Source organism: Salmo trutta, chromosome 31, assembly GCF_901001165.1.
Source record: "Salmo trutta chromosome 31, fSalTru1.1, whole genome shotgun sequence".
NCBI classification, from domain to species: Eukaryota; Metazoa; Chordata; class Actinopteri; order Salmoniformes; family Salmonidae; genus Salmo; species Salmo trutta.
The window spans coordinates 41,365,476-41,371,868 of record NC_042987.1 but is presented as its reverse complement, the minus strand read 5'-3'; the positions used below and the strand labels follow the sequence as shown (position 1 = coordinate 41,371,868).

At 45.5% G+C, this 6,393-nt stretch overlaps 1 pseudogene; it reads left to right on the top strand.

Moving 5' to 3' along the window:
• The first annotated feature begins 2,360 nt into the window (after positions 1 to 2,360).
• Positions 2,361 to 6,393, top strand: part of LOC115169221 (NADH dehydrogenase [ubiquinone] flavoprotein 2, mitochondrial-like) — a 38,853-nt pseudogene continuing 34,820 nt past the window's right edge.

The following is a 6,393-nucleotide window of genomic DNA, read 5'->3' as shown; positions in this document are numbered from 1 at the left end:
GACCACAACACAGACCATAATACCGACCAGAACACAGACCATAATACAGACCATAATACAGACCAGAACACAGACCATAATACAGACCATAATACAGACCAGAACACAGACCATAACACAGACCATAATACAGACCACAACACAGACCAGAACACAGACCATAATACAGACCAGAACACAGACCATAATACAGACCACAACACAGACCAGAACACAGACCATAATACAGACCAGAACACAGACCATAATACAGACCATAATACAGACCATAATACAGACCATAATACAGACCATAATACTAGCTGTTTACATACCACCACAGACAGAGGCTGGCACTAAGACAGCATTGAATGAGCTGCATTCCGTCACAAGCAAACAAGAAAACTCTCACCCAGAGGTGGCGCTCCCAGTGGCCGGGGACTTTAATGCAGGGAAACTTAAATCTGTTTTACCCTATCAGCATGTTAAATGTGCAACCAGAGGGGAAAAAAATTCTAGACCACCTTTACTCCACACACAGAGACGCGTACAAAGCTCTCCCTCACCCTCCATTTGACAAATCTGACCATAATTCTATCCTCCTGATTCCTTCTCACAAGCAAAAATTATAGCAGGAAGCACCAGTGACTCGGTCAATAAGGAAGTGGTCAGATGAAGCAGATGCTAAACTACAGGACTGTTTTGCTAGCACAGACTGGAATATGTTCTGAGTACACAACATCTGTCATTGGCTTCATCAATAAGTGCATCGATGACGTCGTCCCCACAGTGACCGTACGTATATACCCCAACCAGAAACCATGGATTATAGGCAACATCTGCACTGAGCTAAAAGCTAGAGCTGCCGCTTTCAAGGAGTGAGACTCTAACCCGGAAGCTTATAAGAAATCCGGCTGTGCCCTCCAATGAACCATCAGACAGGCAAAGCATCAATACAGGACTAAGATTGAGTCGTACTACACCGGCTCTGACGTTCGTCGGATGTGGCAGGGCTTGCGAACCATTACAGACTACAAAGGGAATCACAGCCGAGAGCTGCCCAGTGACACGAGCCTACCAGACAAGCTAAACTACTTCTATGCTCGCTTCGAGGTAAATAACACTGAAACATGCATGAGAGCACCAGCTGTACCGGAAGACAGTGTGATCACGCTCTCTGGACCTTTAGACAGGTCAACATTCACAAGGCATCCTGACTGGTTGCATCACTGCCCGGTATGGCAACGGCTCGGCCTCCGACCGCAAGGCACTACAGAAGGTAGTGTGTACGGCCCAGTGCATCACTGGGGTCAAGCTTCCTGCCATCCAGGACCTCTATACCAGGCGGTGTCAGAGGAAGGCCCTAAAAAACGTCAAAGACTCCAGCCACCCTAGTCATAGACTGTTCTCTCTGCTACCACACGGCAAGCGGTACCGGAGTACCAAGTCTAGGTCCAAGAGGCTTCTTAACAGCTTCTACCCCCAAGCGATAAGACTCCTGAACATATAATCAAATGGCTACCCGGACTATTTGCATTGCCCCCCCTCTCCACACCACTGCTACTCTCTGTTGTCATCTATGCATAGTCACTTTAATAATTCCACCTACGTGTACATATTACCTCAACTAACCGGTGCCCCAGCACATTGACTCTGTACCGGCACCCCCTTGTATATATTGTTATTTTTTACTGCTGCTCTTTAATTACTTGCTACTTTTATCTCTTATTCTTATCCGTATTTTTTTAAACTGCACTGATGGTTAGGGGCTCGTAAGTCAGCATTTCACTGTAAGTACCTATTGTACTCGGCGCATGTGACTAATACAATTTGATTTGATATAAACTATTGGAACCAAGATATTGGCACAAGATGGAAGGAATGATGGAACATAACTAACGAAATTACAGTTAACGAAAATGTACGTTTATTCCAGTATGAACTAATGTATAGAATTCACAAATTCTACAGCAAAATGGCAGAGTCATGGCTTAAGTGTAAAACTAACAATGACTCAATAATCCATGCCTCCTGGGAATGTTATAAAGTCCAAAAGTTGGCTGTCAGAAGTATTACAATGTAAATGTACTTTTAATCCCTCTGTCTGCATATTTCAAGACATGACATATGAGGGTGCAAAGAGATACCTGATGGGTTGGACGATACTTTTATCGTCAATCATCTTGAAAAAGATTATACAAAAAAAACCTGGAAATCAAACAATCCTCCGTCGTTAACACAATGGAAAGGTCAAATGCTTTATTATCTAAATGTGCATGGGGCGACGGAGAGAAACAAAACGGTGCAGTTTGAGGCCATGTGGCGGAGAGTCATCCTGAGGGGTTCATGCTGATTGTATGGAGATTGTGACAGCAGGTTAAATGGCGTCCCTTCAGAAGGCAAGAACAAGATGTACGTCAGGAGAAGCGCAGTATTATCATAAGGAGACGTATACGGAGGAGGAATGGAGGGGAAAAAGAGAGGCAGAAGAGGTCTAAGAGAGAGAGGGAGGAAGAGAGGCAGAGGAGGTCTGAGAGAGAGGGAGGAAGAGAGGCAGAAGAGGTCTAAGAGAGAGAGAGGGAGGAAGAGAGGCAGAGGAAGTCTAAGAGAGAGAGGGAGGAAGAGGGGCAGAGGAGGTCTAAGAGAGAGAGAGGGACGAAGAGAGGCAGAGGAGGTCTGAGAGAGAGAGAGGGATGAAGAGAGGCAGAGGAGGTCTGAGAGAGAGAGGGAGGAAGAGAGGCAGAGGAGGTCTGAGAGAGAGAGGGGGATGAAGAGAGGCAGAGGAGGTCTAAGAGAGAGAGAGGGAGGAAGAGAGGCAGAGGAGGTCTGAGAGAGAGAGGGGGATGAAGAGAGGCAGAGGAGGTCTAAGAGAGAGAGAGGGAGGAAGAGAGGCAGAGGAGGTCTGAGAGAGAGAGAGGGATGAAGAGAGGCAGAGGAGGTCTAAGAGAGAGAGGGGGATGAAGAGAGGCAGAGGAGGTCTGAGAAAGAGAGATGAAGAGAGGCAGAGGAGGTCTAAGAGAGAGAGAGGGAGGAAGAGAGGCAGAGGAGGTCTGAGAGAGAGAGAGGGAGGAAGAGAGGCAGAGGAGGTCTGAGAGAGAGAGAGGGAGGAAGAGAGGAAGAGGAGGTCTAAGAGAGAGAGGGAGGAAGAGAGGCAGAGGAGGTCTAAGAGAGAGAGGGATGAAGAGAGGCAGAGGAGGTCTGAGAAAGAGAGATGAAGAGAGGCAGAGGAGGTCTGAGAGAGAGAGGGAGGAAGAGAGGCAGAGGAGGTCTAAGAGAGAGAGGGATGAAGAGAGGCAGAGGAGGTCTAAGAGAGAGAGAGGGAGGAAGAGAGGCAGAGGAGGTCTAAGAGAGAGAGGGAGGAAGAGAGGAAGAGGAGGTCTGAGAGAGAGAGAGGGAGGAAGAGAGGCAGAGGAGGTCTGAGAGAGAGAGGGGGATGAAGAGAGGCAGAGGAGGTCTAAGAGAGAGAGAGGGAGGAAGAGAGGCAGAGGAGGTCTGAGAGAGAGAGGGGGATGAAGAGAGGCAGAGGAGGTCTAAGAGAGAGAGAGGGAGGAAGAGAGGCAGAGGAGGTCTGAGAGAGAGAGAGGGATGAAGAGAGGCAGAGGAGGTCTAAGAGAGAGAGAGGGATGAAGAGAGGCAGAGGAGGTCTGAGAAAGAGAGATGAAGAGAGGCAGAGGAGGTCTGAGAGAGAGGGAGGAAGAGAGGCAGAGGAGGTCTAAGAGAGAGAGGGAGGAAGAGAGGCAGAGGAGGTCTGAGAAAGAGAGATGAAGAGAGGCAGAGGAGGTCTAAGAGAGAGAGGGAGGAAGGTGAGCTTGAGTCTGTTAAAAAAATGGCAGGAAAAAGGGAGATGTTTTGTTAAAGAAGAATGGTAGAAAGTGTACGCAGAGGGAGCTGAAGACAGGAGGTGAAATGGAAGTGAATGAGGGCGAAGTATCGGAGGTGGTAGGTGTGTTGAAGTTCCCGGAGCCCGAGGCACCGAGGTTCAGGATATAGACGAGTCTGTGACAGTTTCAAGCAAAGTATAAGGGAGTTGTACTCCAGTCTAATAGGTGGCGGTAATGCAACATTTATTAGATGCCGACCACCGTTAAACTTCATCGAAGAAGAATATGTGTCAGAGAACATATGGGCGCTGGAGATCGGGGTGTGAGCATGTGGATGTTGGCAGCTGTGATGTACTTGTCATTTGTATGTTTTATATTGTAACAAACAAAAAAATATTATGCAGAAGTTCATGCAAATACATAATTTAAGATTATTCAATCGGTATATATCTCATTATGGAGAGAAGTTTAGACAGAAAATAATTTGCTTCACACTGCCAATCATTTCGATCTGTGGTAGATTAGTTTTGACGTGGCGTAAACCAGACCCTCTCAATCGATCTGTGGTAGATTAGTTTTGACGTGGCGTAAACCAGACCCTCTCAATCGATCTGTGATAGATTAGTTTTGACGTGGCGTAAACCAGACCCTCTCAATCGATCTGTGATAGATTAGTTTTGACGTGGCGTAAACCAGACCCTCTCAATCGATCTCTGATAGATTAGTTTTGACGTGGCGTAAACCAGACCCTCGCAATCGATCTGTGATAGATTAGTTTTGACGTGGCGTAAACCAGACCCTCGCAATCGATCTGTGATAGATTAGTTTTGACGTGGTGTAAACCAGACCCTCTCAATCGATCTGTGATAGATTAGTTTTGACGTGGCGTAAACCAGACCCTCTCAATCGATCTGTGACAGATTAGTTTTGACGTGGCGTAAACCAGACCCTCTCAATCGATCTGTGATAGATTAGTTTTGACGTGGCTTAAACCAGACCCTCTCAATCGATCTGTGATAGATTAGTTTTGACGTGGCGTAAACCAGACCCTCTCAATCGATCTGTGATAGATTAGTTTTGACGTGGCTTAAACCAGACCCTCTCAATCGATCTGTGACAGATTAGTTTTGACGTGGCGTAAACCAGACCCTCTCAATCGATCTGTGACAGATTAGTTTTGACGTGGCGTAAACCAGACCCTCTCAATCGATCTGTGATAGATTAGTTTTGACGTGGCTTAAACCAGACCCTCTCAATCGATCTGTGACAGATTAGTTTTGACGTGGCGTAAACCAGACCCTCTCAATCGATCTGTGACAGATTAGTTTTGACGTGGCGTAAACCAGACCCTCTCAATCGATCTGTGACAGATTAGTTTTGACGTGGCGTAAACCAGACCCTCTCAATCGATCTGTGACAGATTAGTTTTGACGTGGCGTAAACCAGACCCTCTCAATCGATCTGTGACAGATTAGTTTTGACGTGGCTTAAACCAGACCCTCTCAATCGATCTGTGATAGATTAGTTTTGACGTGGCGTAAACCAGACCCTCTCAATCGATCTGTGATAGATTAGTTTTGACGTGGCGTAAACCAGACCCTCTCAATCGATCTGTGTTGATGGCGGCCATTACTGTCGTCGCATTAAAGTGTTGTATCAAAAGGGGCAAAACCAGCTACGCTTTGAAGATGTTGATATCTTCTGTTTCCCCTAACGGTATGCGTTTAACAAACTACTCGCGTTTAACTAATTATACAAATGAAGAACAGTTAGCTACTTTTGACGAAGAAAGAGATTTGTTGCATGACACTCGACAAGGGCAAGCGGCCTAGCTAGCTTCTACGTTAGCTAGCTAACCGATAGTTACCCATGAAGAGTAATTATTTAGTTTAAAATATTAACGTGAACAATACTATTGTTTGAATGCTTGTGAATATATGTATATATATATTGTCCTTGTAAGTTAAGCTACTATAGCTGGCTATGTTTTCTGACTGGTTAAGTTAGTTACCGGTAAAGAGCTGACTGACTAGTTCACAAACACTACAAATGATGCACTGCTCCTTGGCTAACTAGCTAACTAGCTTACAACTTCATAAACGTTTTGATTCACACTGATCTGAATTGTCACTGCTACATCCCTCGTTCAGCAAAACTTTCCTGATTTTTAAGTTATTTCTAGTGGACAGATTCTAACAGGAAGTGATAAACTTTTTTAGCGAGACGTTTACTTCCGGGTAACCGAGATTAGTATTGAAGTATTTTTAATCAAATGTTTTCATTTAAAAAAACCTATTATGTGTCTTGGTTTGTTATCAGTTGTGATATGTGTCTCCTCTTCTTCCCATGTTCCCAGGCTAGGCAGGTCAGGAGAGTTCACCGGTCTGCTGCCAGAGCTGGGGCTGGGGGCATCTTCTGGGGGGCATCTTCGTGGTGAGTGTAGGATCTGTAACCTCATTGCTTGCTTCTAGGTTTGAGTCAGACTTTTCACCAGACAGTTTAGCAAGTAGGGATGGGCATTTCAATTTGTCTGACTGTTTGAGGAGTCACAACAACAAAAAATAAAATGTATGCATTTATCTATATATGCCAA